Genomic DNA, 18,242 nt, shown 5'->3' with positions numbered 1-18,242 from the left:
TCATCAAAGCATACCCTTCCACCACATAACCATGTCACCAGGTCACTCACTTCACCCTCCTGCCTCAGCCTTCTCTTCCTCGCCTACTTCCTGCCTTCAGGTCTACATGCTCATGCCTCATGTCATCTGTCTGCCTCCCCTAGATTGTAAGCTCCTAGGAGCAGGGTCCTGCTCCCTATGGTTTTACAGCTCTCTTCTCAAGCACTTCTATGACAGCCTTCACCTTCCCAGTCGTATTGTGTACTGAGAATTGTGGTGCTAATTGTTACTTGTGCTGTTTACAGTATGTTTTGGTTACTGTATTGTAATGTTCTGTGTACCCTGTACTGTCCTACTGTTGATGTATGTACAGTGCTGCGGACAACTTGTAGCGCCTCATAAATAAAAACTATATAATAATCCAATTAGATAGAGCTAATTAGATAGGCAATTATGTAACAGAGTAAATCTATTGGTTGACTTTCTTTCTCCACTATGTAAAAAAAGTTGTACTGTAAAAGGTTTCTATTTGTGTTCTGTATACTCCTCTTCCTACCTGCTTCTAGTTTGTGGATAGGATTATAAAAATAAAAGTAATCCCCACCCTTAGAAAATGCAAAAGTTTGTATTTCATAGTGGAAGTTTTTAATGGTTGGTTTTAACTTTGGGTTAAACTGCATTACATCTTCCATTATGGACTGTACAGAGCCCACATTTCTACAAACTCAGCTATTAAACCTGCCACTGCCAGGGTCAGATAGAAGTGTTTGTAAGGTTGGTCTTTTATTAAAAAAAAAACAGGTGTCTTTAACTTCTTTTACTTAGACATTTTAACAGCATCTGTAGATCAATGAATAGGGTCCCATCTCAAAATCTAGGTGTATTTATGGCTATATAAGGCTTAAGGCAGCATTCCAATGGAGGAGGACTGTCTGCTATACTGAGAATTTAAGGTAATAGTAGAAAATATTTTAACAGAACTTTTTAATACTGTTGTATCCTTCTCCATCCCACTGTGGGTTGGACATGTGTAGGCCAATGGCTGCGCATGCTCTATAGGACTCCCAGGTCATAAATCTGGAAGTCTTCTTTTCGCCAGGACACCTGTAATCAGAACTGTCCCGGAAGGTAAGTGTGCCTACTTACCGGCGATCACAGATGCCACTATGAAGGCAATATGTATAGGAATTTTCATGCGTAAATTGATACATCATGTCCTAAGAGTGTATAATGTATAAAAACAATCACCAAAGCTTTGATAATATATGATAATCCCCTTTAAACTGCATTTATATGTACTTTTTATGGTCATGTGCATGTATTTAAAGATAGAGATAAACATAGGATGGTGTTAGCAGTTGTAAGTGAATTTAATTAAATAGGTAATTTTTTTAATGACATGTAGTTTATTACATTTTCTTTCTATCTTTAAACATACCTTTATTTAATTACCTTTTTTATTTTTCGACTAAGTGGAAATGGAAGTCCAAGTTCAGGCTTAAAGTCAAATGCGCATGTTTAAACGAACAAAGGTCCTGATTCAGAGGCGCTCGCTCTGAATCAGGGCAGATTTTAAAAAAAAAATGTACCTCCAGGCTGCTCGCATAGCTGTGGGTGACCACCCACAGCTTGTGCGGGCAGCCTTGCGATGGTCGCGATTATCGCGACCATCGGGCTTACGACGAGACCCTTGTGGTAGGGTCTCGTCCACCGCAAGCCCCAGTGAACTAATAGAGCAGGAAGTTCACTACTGATATCACGGGTGATGTCAGTAGGGCCGCCCACAAACGGCAGGCGTTCCTTTGGGAACACCTCCGTTTGTGCAGCCACCCCTCTGACCAGCCTACAAAACGGGACGAGCTGTCGATCAACATCAACAGCTGCCCCTTTTTGCTGCAAGCCCCGAGCGAGTGAAGTTCTCACTCGCTCCGGGGCTTGCGCGTGCGCACTGCCCGACCATCGACCTGCTTGCGAGCGTTGTGCACTCGCGAGCGGGTCTGAATCAGACCCAAAGCCAGTTCATGGATGCACATATGAATTTTTGTTGTTGATAAGTCTTTTTATAATATTTTAAAAAGTAAAGTGTGTGCCTGTGAGGGGCAAGGAAAAGGGTAGAGCGAAGCTTTGCCTGGGGTAGGGGCGTAACTAGACCTATGGGGCTCCATAGCAAAAATGTCACAAGCATCCCCTGTGGGCGGCTTCACCTTCTCAGCAGTGTGATGTTGCAGAGTCATCTGCTGTCACGGCCGGCTCCGTCTCTCCTCACTGACTGAGGCTGCTTGTCATTCACTTTGCAAATAAATCCTCACTGCAAGCGAAATCGGTAATGAAACTTGACGCAAGTACAGTGAAACTCAGATGCATGCACAGATCATCGATAATCGCTGAACTGCGTAAACATTGGCATTCTGTCCATATCTGAATCATACCCACACTGCATTTACTCTGACACAGAGATGTATGCTAATGCCACCGCTGCTGCGAATTGGTAAGCAGTGGCTGTGCGAAAATATGTAAAGGTTGCAGCCGCCAGGATTTGTATTGAGATACCAACGGCAGCTTCGCAAATCCAAACATCTGTGTTCAAAGATGCAGCATCGGTCGGAGATCAGTCGATTATGGAAGTTCTGAGTAACCCTATGGTTAATCAAAATGAATGCCGGAACTGGGTACGGGATCGCAGACACAGGCTGAGACAGCGTTTCAGTCACCACCACCCCCCTTTGCTGTCCACAAATGGTCTCGGTCTGTCATCACTTTGCAACAAAATCCTTACTGCGAGTGATAATGTTAATGGAACTTGACGCATGCGCAGTGCTACTCAAAAGCACATGCATATCACCGATAATCATTCAACTGCGTAAATATCGGCATAGTGAGTGTGACCATCTCTGAATCGGGCCCACAGTCTATGTTTGGCAAGATTATTAAAGATGAGATTTATATAATCCCATAAAGGACTGATGATTTGTTCCCTGGCAGCATTCAGCCAGCACTGTACCATTCCCAAGATTATTTTGCAACAGGCTGAGGTTGTCTGGTTTATCGAGGGATAATATTTAATGGCTGTAAGTTTAATCAGAGAGGTTTTTTGGGGGGGAAATAGAGTTCATAAGGAATAGAGTTAGTCTCCAGTTTTATCAGGGGAACAATCTTTGAGGGAAAAGAGGTTAATAAATAAGTTTAGGGAGTGAATACCAGGGTCTTCAAATGTAAATTTTGTAACCATAAAAATAGTTTGCATATACTAATGTAGAGGATAACATTATTGTAGAGGATAACATTATTGTAGAGGATAACAATATTGTAGAGGATGATATTATTGTAGAGGATACCATTATTGTAGAGGATAACAATATTGTAGAGGATAACATTATTGTAGAGGATAAAATTTTTGTAGAGGATAACATTTTTGTAGAGGATAACATTATTGTAGAGGATAACATTACTGTAGAGGATAACATTTTTGTAAAGGATAAAATTTTTGTAGAGGATAACATTATTGTAGAGGATAACATTATTGTAGAGAATAACAATATTGTAGAGAATGACATTATTGTAGAGGATACCATTATTGTAGAGGATAACAATATTGTAGAGGATAACATTATTGTAGAGGATAACATTTTTGTAGAGGATAACATTTTAACATTTTTGTAGAGGATAACATTATTGTAGAGGATAACATTATAGGATAACATTATTGTAGAGTATAACATTATTGCAGAGGATAACATTACTGTAGAGGATAACATTACTGTAGAGTATAACATTATTGTAGAGGATAACATTATTGTAGAGGATAACATTTTTGTAGAGGATAACATTATTGTAGAGGATAACATTATTGTAGAGGATAACATTTTTGTAGCGGATAAGATTTTTGTAGAGGATAACATTACTGTAAAGGATAAAATTTTTATAGAGGATAACATTATTGTAGAGGATAACATTTTTGCAGAGTATAACATTAATGTAGAGGATAACATTTTTGCAGAGGATAACATTATTGTAGATGATAACATTATTGTAGAGGATAACAATATTGTAGAGGATGACATTATTGTAGAGGATAACATTATTGTAGAGGATAACATTATTGAGGAGGATAACATTATTGTAGAGGATAACATTACTGTAGAGGATAACATTACTGTAGAAGATAACATTACTGTAGAGGATAACATTATTGTAGAGGATGACATTTTTGTAGAGGATAACATTTTTGTAGAGGATAACATTATTGTAGAGGATAACATTACTGTAAAGGATAACATTTTTGTAGAGGATACCATTTTTGTAGAGGATAACATTATTGTAGAGGATAACATTATTGTAGAGGATAATATTTTTGTAGAGGATAACATTATTGTAGAGGATAACAATATTGTAGAGGATAACATTATTGTAGAGGATAACATTATTGTAGAGGATAACATCTTTGTAGAGGATAACATTATTGTAGAGGATAACATTTTTGTAGAGGATAACATTACTGTAAAGGATAACATTTTTGTAGATGATAACATTATTGTAGAGGATAACATTATTGTAAAGGATAACAATATTGTAGAGGATAACATTATTGTAGAGGATAACATTTTTGTAGAGGATAACATTACTGTAAAGGATAACACATTTTTGTAGAGGATAACAATATTGTAGAGGATAACATTATTGCAGAGGATAACAATATTGTAGAGGATAACATTATTGTAGAGGATAACATCTTTGTAGAGGATAACATCTTTGTAGAGGATAGCAACTATGTCGTTTTTGCTTTTTTGTGTTCAGCTATATTGTAAATAAGGCAGGAGAGTTATGAAGATTATATAAGGAGATTTGAAATCTACTGGTTTTGGCTGGTAATTAACTAATTATATATTGTTAAAAAGAGAGAAAAGTTCAAAGAGACTATGGGCTTTATTCAGAGATGTACGCTGACCCACTTCGATGGTGGGAGGACTGCCCATGTCAGGAGGTGTAATGCGCATGTGCAGCTCACCGTCTGTGAGTTCGCTCGCAGAGCCTCACAGCTGCAAACTGATTCACAGGCTGTTGCGTTTAGGAGGTGGAGTGGGGGCGTTCCTGGGCAGCGTTCCCGGAAATGGGGGCATGTAGACTTCCTGGCCTCGCAAGCTGGCAGGATCCGGTTAGGCTGCGGTAAGCAGGGCAGTAACTAGAGTAGTGCGACCAGTGCCATGGCACAGAGCACCGCAGGGCTGGGGGCGCTATTTGGGCCTGTCATTTTTCCTGTTTATTATCATTCTCACTTGTAGCTTCCTCTTCTTTTATCCCCAGCATCTCCTGGCTACCCCAGGAGTACTCCTATCTCTTCCCTGGCCCTTCCCCATGAAGCCATGACCCTTTTTCAGGTGCACTATCTTATGCCCCTTTTTAACAAGTGGGAGAGGGGGTGCCAATGCTCTCTCTGGCACAAGGCACCAAAAAGTCTAGTTACGGCTCTGGCGGTAAGCTTCAGCTACCGCAGCCTGGCCGAAGGGTCAACAATCGCGACCGATGGTTGCGATTGTTCTGATGGTGATCCCAGGCTGCGACCTCAGTTGCAGTACTGCGGTCATGCAGATGCAGCAAGGAGGTGTCTGACACCTCCTTATGCATTTGTATTTTAAATGGACGGAATTGCAGAGCTGCTTCTGGGCCTGATTCAGACCCGCTCGCGAGCGCTGAGCGCTCGCAAGTGGGTCAATGTTAGCCCAGTGCGCATGCGCACGATGGACCTGGCTCCGTCTTGCGCATGCGCGAGACCCGGATAGCGACGGCCAAGCCGTCGCTATGGGTCTCGTAACAAAGGGGTCGTGCTGTCGATGGTGAGTGACAGCACGCCCCCTTTGGTGGGTGTGCAGGGGGTGTGGCTGCCCAGACAGAGGCGTTCCTATGGGAACGCCTACCATCTGGGGCCGGCCCCACTGACATCACAAGTAAAGTCAGTGGCAGTGCCTTCGGGTTCTGATAGAGCCGAAAGCACTCCAGGGCTTGCGGCAACGAGAGCCTACCACAAGGGTCTCGTCGCAAGCCCGATGGTCATGATGGCCTTGACCATCGCGACCATCTTTTGGCCGCTCGCTATAGCTGTGGGTGGTAACCCACAGCTATGCGAGCGGCCAGGAGGCCGCTCTAAAAAGAGAGGAGGACGGCCCTGATTCAGAGCGAGCGCTCTGTCATAGCGTCCAGCTCTGAATCAGAGCCTCTGGACCTGATTCAGAGCCGCTCGTAAGCGGCTGCTCGTTTGCTCTGAGCGATGTTCGCACAACTGTGCATGCGTATGGGTCGTAATGCGCATGCGCAAAACAGTCATTGCGGTCGGAAATCGTGCGCTCGTAAAACAGCGAGGGGCTGATAATTTGATTGACAGAATGTACCGTTTGTGGGTGGTACCAGGGGAAGGTGCTTGAAAACGGGGCAGTGGAGATCCCAACGCAGGCGTGCCTAATGGTCAAAAGGACGTTTAATGGCAGTGCATAATTAGTAAAGGAGTGTCATCGACCACGTCACTTGGTTGTCTTTTAGCCTAAACTGCTCGCAGTGATAGCGGTAAGAAAATCCCACCACAACCACTGCAAGCAGTTCAGATGCCTTTCGATGTTCCCGATTAATCCAATAAATACCGGAGATGACGTGTGATGCGAACGGCAAAGGGGCGTCTTTACAAAATAGCGAGCGCATTTTTCGAACGCTCGCTCAGACATAGAGGCGTCAACACACCGCAAAGAGCGAGCGCTCAATTTAAATATCCGGCCCCTTTTTTAGAACGACCGTCCGAAAATAGCATCCGGCTCTGAATCAGGCCCTCTGTGCGGAAGTGAAATTCTGTCCGTCTCTGAATCAGGCCCTGTATTACTTGAAGTGTTTGAAGGCAATTGTTCAGTGTGATTTAACCTCCTGCTGCTTCACCTTTTCTGTAGGTACACAAATAATGTGCAGCTTCATATATGCAGGGCTGGTTCTAGACATTGTGGAGCTCAGGGCAAAAGTTCCCAGTTGCGCCCCCCCCAAAGAAATAAATAAAGAAATAACACGCCCCCTTCCGGAAAGGGGGCGTGTCCTTGTGGAACACCCCCAATTCATCACACTGTGGGGTGTGCCCAACGCTTACGAAGGTCCTGGGCTTTCCCCAAGCTCTCCCCTCGTGGCGAAAAATTGCCATGTGTAGTAATGTCTTACACAGTAATGCCCTTTATAACACATTATGCCGTACTGCCCTTTATAACACATTATACCACATGCAGTAATGCCCTTTATAACACATTATGCCACACGCAGTAATGCCCTTTATAACACATTATGCCACACACAGTAATGCCCTTTATAACACATTATGCCACACACAGAAATGCCCTTTATAACAGATTATGCCACACACAGTAATGCCCTTTATAACACATTATGCCACACGAAGTAGTACCCTGTATAACACATTATGACACACACAGTAATGGCCCTTATAACACATTATGCCACATGCAGTAATGCCCTTTATAACACATTATGCCACACACAGTAATGCCCTTTATAACACATTATGCCACATGCAGTAATGCCCTGTATAACACATGCCATACGCAGTAATAACCTGTATAACACATTATGCCACATGCAGTAATGCCCTGTATAATACATTATGCCACACGCAGTAATGCCCTGTATAATACATTGTGCCACACGCAGTAATTCCCTTTATAACACATTATCCCCAATTCAAATGATGCCACACAGTAGTCCCTTATTCATGTTATGACACACAGTGGTGCCTCTTTTACACAATGCCCAAATCAGTGACCCTTATACACAAGTACCACAGTAGTAGTGCCCCTTATACAATGCCCACAGTAGTAGTGCCCCTTATACAATGCCCACAGCAGTGGTGCCCCTTACACAATGGCCCCCAGTAGTGGTGCCCCCCATGCAGTGCCCTCATTAGTAGTGCCCGCAGTGGTAATTCCCCCATTGGTAATGCCCACAGTGTTAATGCCCCCAATAGTAGTGCCCACAGTAGTAATGCCCCCTATAGTAGTGCACACAATTGTAATGCCCACATTAGTAGTGCCCCAAGTAGAAATGCCCCCTATAGTAGTGCCTCCAGTAGTAATGCCCACTATAGTAATGCTACCAGTAGTAATGCCCCATTAGTAGTGCCCCCAGTAGTAATGCCTCCATTAGTAGTGTCTCCAGTAGTAATGCCCCCAATAGTAGTGCCCACAGTAGGAATGCCCCCTATACTAGTGCCCAAAGTAGTAATGCCCCTTATAGTAGTGCCTGCAGTAGTAATGCCGACTATAGTAATGCCCCATTATTAGTGCCCCCAGTAGTAATGCCTCCATTAGTAGTGCCTCCAGTAGTAATGTCCAACATAGTAATGTCCCCATTAGTAGTGCCCCCAATAGTAGTGCCCACAGTAGTAATGCCCCAATAGTAGTGCACACAATTGTAATGCCCACGTTAGTAGTGCCCCAAGTAGAAATTCCCCCTATAGTATGTAGAATTTGTAAATATACCTTTTAATATATTCCTTCCTATAAACCTCTAAGATTCACCTGCCTAGAACCTCTAAGACAAAACCCTGCCTAAAACCTCTAAACAGAATGCTAATTGCGTACGCAGTTTAACCGCAAATAAAGACAGGAGTGGAATCTGTGTTTCCAATGCACAAGTATTATTCAGGTAAAAGTACAGTCAGTTACATGCAATCTATACATACACAAGTTAGGCGTAAAAGGAAATAATACAGACCCAAGTACGGTTATACATACGCTGCGCCTCTGGACCCAGAGATAGACTTCTGACTAGATATCCTCAGTTCACCCAAAATTCAGCATGAACTGGCAAACCAGTGATCGGACACATGTATTTATTCCCCCCCAGACCGAAACAGGACAAAGGGGGAACTTCCTGCTGATCTCATTGGTTCCCAGAGGAGAAGCATATGTAACGACACATTTAACAGGTTGTTTCAAATAGACTTTCCCTGCCTCTAACAGCCGGAGTCTTTCTGGTAACGCCTCCTGTAACATTCCATCAACTAAACATTTTGTTGCTTGTAAGTTCTGCGATCCGTAACTTGAGTTTGCATGATGCGATCTCTCCACCGATAACACCGGGATTCTGTAAAAAGCGTACGCATCAGAACGAAACCAAACACACCTTGCTTATCATGTATAATACCTTAGATATCAAAAACCTCTATTTCTTAGCATTTAAACTAACTTAACCAACTTGAATCATACAATTTGATGCTAATGGAACCTTGTGTGCGAATATGTAGTGTGTGAGTATTCGGGGTTTGATATAAGGACGCTAGTTATTAATGGGTGAGATTTAAGTGCATAATTTCTCATACACGAAGTGAACATCCAGCAGTGTGGATGGCTGAGGGTTGTAGTTCTACATGCCCTCTGTCAGCAGGCCCCCACCTGTTGTGTGTTCAAAGGAAAACAAAACCTCTTTTGTTCTCACAGACTCTTGTGTGAAGTGCAAATGTATTACCACCTCAAGCTGTGGAATTTGGGGCCATCTTGTCTAGGATTCAGACAAATCCAATTGTGTAGATATTATATTACAATTGCCACAACTATAATTTATCTGCATCAAGGGATTCCCAATTTGTATGTAAAAATACCCATTGTCTCTTCTTATTTACTTTTACTCAGAAAGCTTGTTTTTCCAGTTGCCCTTGGTAGGTTAACAAAAACATTGCCATCTGTTCTTAGCCCCTGAGTTAAACTTGAATTGACGCTGACCACAAAAATGGTGTCTTGCGATCTCATTTCCAAAATGGAGTCTTGCGGCCATTCGCAAGATGGCGTCGCTGCGATTAAATTTTAAACTGAACTTGTCACAGCCAATTATTCAGCTTCGACAGTCCACCCTTTGATAGCAAACAACATGCTATCACAATCTGCTATAAAAATTTATTTTGGGCTTACATTCACATATTATTTAGTGTTATCATGGGATGGCACAAGGTGGTTCTTAATCCATCAACAATGTGTCTCTAGGTGGGGGCATAAAACTACTATTATACGCACACCGTGGATCTTGGGAGATCATGTGACAGATGTGGGGATGCACCAGTCTTATAACAGTAGAATTGAAGGGGAATTTGAGACTTTACATTGTCTGGGTGTTCTATAAATAACATTTCAATAATATCTTATATACATGTCTAAATATTACACATTTAAATGATGGTACTTCCTAGCTCAGGGTTGTAGTGCAGTTCTGTATCTACCTCGGTATACATATTATCATTTCTGACCACCATCATAGTTTCATCCCTTCGTTTCACATTTTCCACACTTCAACACAATAGGAACACACTGGATGCATATGCCAATTACTATGATGACAATCAGTATAAGGATCAAGAATTTGCCTACGCTGGCGACCACTTCCTGGACCCACTCTCCTAGACCCGAGAACCATTTCACTGGGTTCAGCCATGACACCCATCCTTCTATCTTTTCCCCTACTTCAGCCACTGATGCGTTATGGTTCTTATGAAATTCCCACTTTAGCTGCAGAATCTCATCCATCTTCTGGTCTATCACCTCCTTAGGGTCGCTGGTATCATTGGTGACATAAGTGCAACACTTTACTCCAAATTGGGTGGCTAACGTTACGCAATACCCTCCAGTAACAGCAGTTAAATAATTCAACACTAGCCTGTGTTGCACTAGTTCTTTCTTGTACGCTTGCAATTCTCTCCCTGTGTACCTGAATGTGTCATCGTACATCTCGGTGATATTATCTATCAATTTAGCAAGTTCCTGGATATATCTAAAATTTAATGTACCCTTAGCAATCCTGGTGGGATCCAGGGCGACTAAAACTTGGAAACCAGTTGTCTCACTGATTAACTGTGCGGCTTTATGCATATCACCAGTTATCATATTTCTCTTGCCTCTGTGTTCATATTGTGTGTGAAGATATGGTGACGGTGTGTTTTTATTTATACCCAGCATTTCAAAATGTGTGAGGGTCATAACTTTTGGAAGTATTTTTCCCAAATAACATAACAATTACAATACTAAAATTGGTCAGAAACTCCCCTGATTGGCATTGCATTCCTCCTGACTCCACTCCATCAGCTCCGCCATCAGCTCACATCTCCTTTATCGGTCCCCCATCACAGACACTGAGTATCCCCAAACAGATCATCATGACAAAAACTCTGGAAAGAAAAAGAACTAGGATGACCACAGCAGACCACTCCATTGCTGGAAGCACTGATCTACACATTTCTTTAGCTCAGATATCTCACCATCACCTTTTTAATCCTTCCGGCACAAGCTCGCAATGGACAGGTCCACGTTATCAGCCTTGTCTCTGCCTTGTATCTCCACCGGTTGGTTAACCTCCCTATAGTGAGTGGAATGGACCCACGTATCTTCCCCGGCCACCCTTTGAGGTTGTTGTATCGTCAGATACGGACCTTTCCACCGATCAGTCAAACAACCTGAGCTAAAAAAAATTTGGATCATAACAAATTCTTCCAGATTTTGACATCATGACAGTTTGCATTAGACATGTTAGTTAATAACACTTTCAATTTCGGTTATTCTCATTCATCTTCGTGAGACCCTGCACAGTAACCTCATTATCATATTTTCACATGAGGCTGCCTGTTTGGACAGTATCTCAAAGGGGGGCAAATAAAGGAAAAGACAATCTGGGATAATCTCAGTGTTGTTACCCATCATCTTACACATGTTCTTGGAAACGTCACCTATAAAATAAGTCCCCCTATCATTTTTAATAATTCTAGGGATATAGTATCTGCATACAGGTTCCTGCAATTAAATCTTGTTATCAATAGCTACTGCTCTAAATAATGCCTGTGCCACTGGGTTGGATAGTATTCCGAGTAGTCAACCTCAGCCTGGCATGGCTGCCATTTATCCTTAGCAACCTTGTGTCCTATGAGTGGGAGATAAAGCAAAACAGTTTAATATCATTTAAACATGACCCAAAATACAACAATAAATCGTCCACATTTTTCATTAGAACAGATCCATTGATAGGTTGAAAAGATTGTAAACAGTCATATAAGGCCTGGGAGAAGATACTGGGGTTACCTATGAACCCATGGGAAACTCGTGTTCCTGTGTGGTGTTCTTCACTTTGCAGTACTTACTTATGTGTCCCACTTGGTGACAGTTAAAACATAATTTTGAACGGGGTGGATGAAAAGATTGTTGTGGGATTTGAGCAAGAGGGAAAGGTGGTGGGTATGGGTAAGGATAGGGAGGGTAAGGATATTGTGGGGGATATGAGTATGGGACCTGTGGTTGTGTATGATATGTGGGGTAAGGATGTGTTTGCTGTGGTGTGGGATTGGTGAGGACGTGTAATTGTTCAGGTGCAGGTGTGTGTGTGGGTGCGGGTGTGTCGGTTGGCTGTGATGTTAACGTCATTCTCTCCAGAGCTTGTATACTGACATCCATTAATTTCGCTCTGGGTCTCCCTCTTTTTTGAGATGTTTTTGTCATGTTCTATGGCAGACTCTATGAGGTTATCTATTGTAAGTCCCCACCAGCCAGGCTGTGAGGTCTGAACCCCAGTCTTTAAATCGTCTTTCAGACCGTCCATGAGTACCGTGACTATCATTCCCCTGTGGTGAGTGCTATCTTTAATATCTTCTATCCCAGTGTACTGGGTGATAGCCTGCAGAGTCCGGTCGCAATATTCTTCTGCAGTTTCACTCTCTTTTTGTTTGATTGTGAAGATTTTGTTCCAGTTAACTACTACTGGAAAATATACACCCAATTGAGTCACAATGCGGGAAATGTTACCTTGGTTTACTTGGTCTGTTAAGGGAACGTCGCCATCCAATACACAGTCCGTGATAAATTTTGTCACGTCGGTATTGTGTGGCAGTCAGGCCCTTAACACCACACGCCAATCTTTATTAGTGGGCTCATGAGAACTACCCAAATTTCTCAAAAATCTTTGACATTTGGCTAGTTCCTTTTTGGGATTGGGGAAATCATTTATGATGGAATTCAGTTCTGCTCTTGTCCATGGACAATGCATTACTACTTCCCTCGTGGGCACTACACCGTTTGCATATGCATTTCCATTTGGAACAGTTATTGTCCGAATGGGATGCAGACCGGCAGCGTTGCTACCTTTGACCTGGTTACCTGGCTGGGGGTTTAATCTGCTGCTGCTACGTATGGTATTAACAACTTCCTCAATGGGTGCCGAGTGTATTAACACTTCCCTTGCTGTTACCGATGGAGATGGCGGCACCACTCGTGATTGTGGTGATGCAGCATCTATCATTTGTACAGCATGGGAAATGGCAGACATTACAATAGGCTCATCTTCTACATCATAAACATTTTCTTTATGGTTAAGAGGGGGTACAAATTACTTGTTACATTTTTATTGGTATTTTTAGTAACCATACTTGCTTCTCTATTCACATAAGGTGGGGGAGGTGAGCGTGAACTGCTGGAAATACTCTCCACGACGCTACTTTGCCGCCCGTGCGCGCCAATTTGCGGCTCGCCCGTATTGCACCTCAGCGTCGTGGATGTATTTTCTGGCAATGCGTTCGCAACGCTAGTTTGCGTCGTTTGCACATTTTTAAGCCAAGCATCCCCTTCATGCTGCCATATTTTTAAACATTCAAAATACTTAATCTTTTTCTCTCGGGATCGCACCATACTGATGTGATCCTGGAGTCCTGGACATTATCTAACACATTTTTGTCAAAACTACCAATTCTGGGAAACGGTCTAACACTCATTCTCGTCATATTAAACCATATATCACAATACCTTATTGCATAAGTACCGTACTTAGTATGCATAATATGTTGTGCCGACCAGAGCAGCGCTTTCAACAGCAGCAAACCTATGGAAGAAATTTCTAGATGCGTCCATTCACCTATGAAAGTAATTTATAGATGCTATCACTCACCTATGAAAGTTATTTCTAGATGCTTTCACTCACCTGTTCTCTCTCAGCTCACAATCACACCTAGTGCGGCTCAACTATAATGCTCAAATATTATTGAACATTGCAGTCACACTGAGAGCCGGTCCCTAACAAAAATAACAAACCATACAACTGCTCTGTGTACTGAACGGTAAGCTGCTTACCGAGCGGCTAGGCTAACCCTTGCACCTAGCCCTTAAGGATCATACGATACCCTTAACTGTCCAACACATACTCACTGTTACACACTTTTTCTCTGCACAGAAAATAAACGTTTAACCCAGATATTGGTAGATAGAAAAAAATGTAAACCTCAATGGCTTTGTTCAAACACGTGGCATTAGAACCGGAAATGCGTATACGCTTATTGTGCGACCGGCCGCATACACAATTATGCGACTACCACACAAGCGTATAATGACTTTTTAACTGCGTACGCAAAAATGCGTCTCAGCCGCATACTCAATACTGCGGCACCCCTCTAAAGGTAAGGTTCTATCAACAGAGAAAAAAACCCTTTTTTTTTCTCTCTTGTCCCTGGATTCTGATCAGCGCTTCCTCTACACAATAATCGGCAGTACGCTCTCAGCAACACTGTGGTAATGAAAGACTAATGCGTCTCTCAAAAGGCGCCTCCACCCTTTTGCTGAGAGAGAACTGACCGAGTGTTATCGTGTATCAGATAGTGTGATAAACCGATGAGCCCCCACTGTAGAATTTGTAAATAAACCTTTTAATATATTCCTTCCTATAAACCTCTAAGATTCACCTGCCTAGAACCTCTAAGACAAAACCCTGCCTAAAACCTCTAAACAGAATGCTAATTGCGTACGCAGTTTAAACGCAAATAAAGGCAGGAGTGGAATCTGTGTTTCCAATGCACAAGTATTATTCAGGTAAAAGTACAGTCAGTTACATGCAATCTATACATACACAAGTTAGGCGTAAAAGGAAATAATACAGACCCAAGTACGGTTATACATACGCTGCGCCTCTGGACCCAGAGATAGACTTCTGACTAGATATCCTCAGTTCACCCAAAATTTCAGCATGAACTGGCAAACCAGTGTTCGGACACATGTATTTATTCCCCCCCAGACCGAAACAGGACAAAGGGGGAACTTCCTGCTGATCTCATTGGTTCCCAGAGGAGAAGCATATGTAACGACACATTTAACAGGTTGTTTCAAATAGACTTTCCCTGCCTCTAACAGCCGGAGTCTTTCTGGTAACGCCTCCTGTAACATTCCATCAACTAAACATTTTGTTGCTTGTAAGTTCTGCGATCTGTAACTTGAGTTTGCATGATGCGATCTCTCCACCGATAACACCGGGATTCTGTAAAAAGCGTACGCATCAGAACGAAACCAAACACACCTTGCTTATCATGTATAATACCTTAGATATCAAAAACCTCTATTTCTTAGCATTTAAACTAACTTAACCAACTTGAATCATACAATTTGATGCTAATGGAACCTTGTGTGCGAATATGTAGTGTGTGAGTATTCAGGATTTGATATAAGGACGCTAGTTATTAATGGGTGAGATTTAAGTGCATAATTTCTCATACATGAAGTGAACATCCAGCAGTGTGGATGGCTGAGGGTTGTAGTTCTACATGCCCCCTGTCAGCAGGCCCCCACCTGTTGTGTGTTCAAAGGAAAACAAAACCTCTTTTGTTCTCACAGACTCTTGTGTGAAGTGCAAATGTATGACCACCTCAAGCTGTGGAATTTGGGGCCATCTTGTCTAGGATTCAGACAAATCCAATTGTGTAGATATTATATTACAATTGCCACAACTATATTTTATCTGCATCCAGGGATTCCCAATTTGTATGTAAAAATACCCATTGTCTCTTCTTATTTACTTTTACTCAGAAAGCTTGTTTTTCCAGTTGCCCTTGGTAGGTCAACAAAAACATTGCCATCTGTTCTTAGCTCCTGAGTTATAACTTGAATTGACGCTGACCACAAAAATGGTGTCTTGCGATCTCATTTCCAAAATGGAGTCTTGCGGCCATTCGCAAGATGGCGTCGCCGCGATTAAATTTTAAACTGAACTTGTCTCAGCCAATTATTCAGCTTCGACAAGTAGTGCCTCCAGTAGTAATGCCCACTATAGTAATGCTACCAGTAGTAATGCCCCATTAGTAGTGCCCCCAGTAGTAATGCCTCCATTAGTAGTGTCTCCAGTAGTAATGCCCCCTATAGTAGTGCCCACAGTAGGAATGCCCCCTATACTAGTGCCCAAAGTAGTAATGCCCCCTATAGTAGTGCCTGCAGTAGTAATGCCCACTATAGTAATGCCCCATTATTAGTGCCCCCAGTAGTAATGCCTCCATTAGTAGTGCCTCCAGTAGTAATGTCCAACATAGTAATGCCCCCATTAGTAGTGCCCCCTATAGTAGTGCCTTCAGTAGTAATGCCCCCATTAGTAATGCCCCATTAATAGTGTCCACTGTTGTAATGCCCCCAGTAGTAATGCCCCCCTATAGCCATGCTAAAAAAAATACAATTAAAATATAAACACAATACTTACCTTAAGCCCTGCTCCTGCGTCCGCTGCCATCCGGTCCGACCTCGGTACCACCATGGATCTATGGGAGAGACGTCATGACGTCATAACGTCCCTCCCATAGTGCTCTCTGCGGGAGCTCAGGAGTGAGCTACGGCTCCTCGGATCTATGGGAGAAACGTCATGACGTCCATCCCATAGTGCTCTCTGCGGGAGCCAGAAGCCAGAGCAGAGCCAGGTGCCTGCAGATAACAAATATCAGCAGGCGCCCGGCAAATGGAGCCTCCCTGCGGAGGCTAGCTGGGGAAGGGTACTGGCGCTGGATTTTTGTTATTTTTTCTGGGATTTTTTTTTTCTCTCCAGGGGACTCAGTGGCGCCCTCTAGGGGCCGGCGCTCCGGGCGACGGCCCTGTTAGCCCGACCCTAGAACCGCCACTGCATATATGCATAATACAACTTTGTATGCATGTCACCAGTTATTTAATATACCTACAGACCTGAATGAACAGTCTATAAATATAGCAGCCCCTTTTTCCTATAGAGCCACATATGCTCACCAGTACTTATTTATCCCTAGATCTCATGCAATTTTATAGATTCGCATTACTAAGCTGGTACATACTATATATATTCTGAACATTGGCGTATGTATAATGAGTGCAGGGTGTGCGGTGTACACGGGCCCCTGGGTCCACAACCTGCACCCATATTTAATATCTACCTATCCGTAGTCCCACGTCAGCACTGCAGCAGCACAAATCATTGGGAAAATGGTGCAGCGGGCATTTTCCCGGAGATTTGCGCATGCACAGAAATGAAGTCATCGGCAAACATGGCATGGGCACCATGTTGCCGGAGAACTGCAAAGGCACAGTAGATTCTGGCATGATGCCAGAGTCTGCTGCAACGTATAGAGGAGGGGGCCCGCACAGAATCTGCACACGGGTCGCCTCCTCTCTTAAAACGCCCCTATTACTGAATCACACAAACACCAGATGTTTAATTTAATGGAACATAAAAGGCGGAATTGTAAGATGTAATCTAAAACAGTAATATGCGTTAAACAGAATACTAATAATTACAAGCTGTGGGCCTGATTCACTACTGATCGCAACTGATCGGCCGATTGTTGCAGTCTGGGCATGTAAATGCATCTAAGTGCGCCTGCGCGAAGACTGACTACGCAGACCCATCGCAGAGTGATTGACAGGAAGTACTATTTTGGGGTGGTAATGGGGGGGTGGTCGGCAAAACTCAGACGTGCCAGTGCGTTTGAATGCCGGTTACAAGGGCGTGCATAAATTAACAATTGCGATGCCATACGCAGCTTGGGCTTTCACTGCGTGCGATGAGGTTAGGAATTCCTGAGTAAGGTCAGAGCTTGTGCAAGTGTGCATGAGGCTGCGATGATACTCGATTTACCGATGGTTTCGCAGTCTTGCTAAGTATTATGAATATGTGTACGGTAAAGGGGACGTCCTTATATTATGCTGCGACGGCATTGTGATTGCAATCATTAACATATCTTTGCAGTGAGGCTGCGTGCACAATCGCTATTGCGATTACAATAGTGATCCTTACTGAATCAGGCCAGGCTGTAGACATGTATAATTAACAAATAAACAGAATGAGGACAGTGCAGGAAAGTGGTGATCATAAACCATCCCCAGTGCAGGTGGAGAGTAAAGGTGGTCAAAAACAAGCAGGGTTATAAACACTATAACAGGCACTGGCAATGTGCTGATAAAAACCTTACAAAGCTGCCTGGAGCCAATCTC

The 18,242-nt window shown here is 43.0% G+C and overlaps 1 protein-coding gene across 1 annotated transcript in view; it reads left to right on the top strand.

The window, feature by feature from the left end:
• SPDEF (SAM pointed domain containing ETS transcription factor) overlaps window positions 1-18,242 on the top strand; it is a 42,708-nt gene that overhangs the window by 20,303 nt on the left and 4,163 nt on the right. The gene's annotated exons all lie outside the window — the stretch shown is intronic.

This window comes from Taudactylus pleione, unplaced genomic scaffold (genome assembly GCF_031769625.1).
Source record: "Taudactylus pleione unplaced genomic scaffold, aTauple2 ptg001021l, whole genome shotgun sequence".
NCBI classification, from domain to species: Eukaryota; Metazoa; Chordata; class Amphibia; order Anura; family Myobatrachidae; genus Taudactylus; species Taudactylus pleione.
The sequence above is the reverse complement of the archived record's forward strand: the minus strand, read 5'-3'. Positions and strand labels throughout refer to the sequence as shown.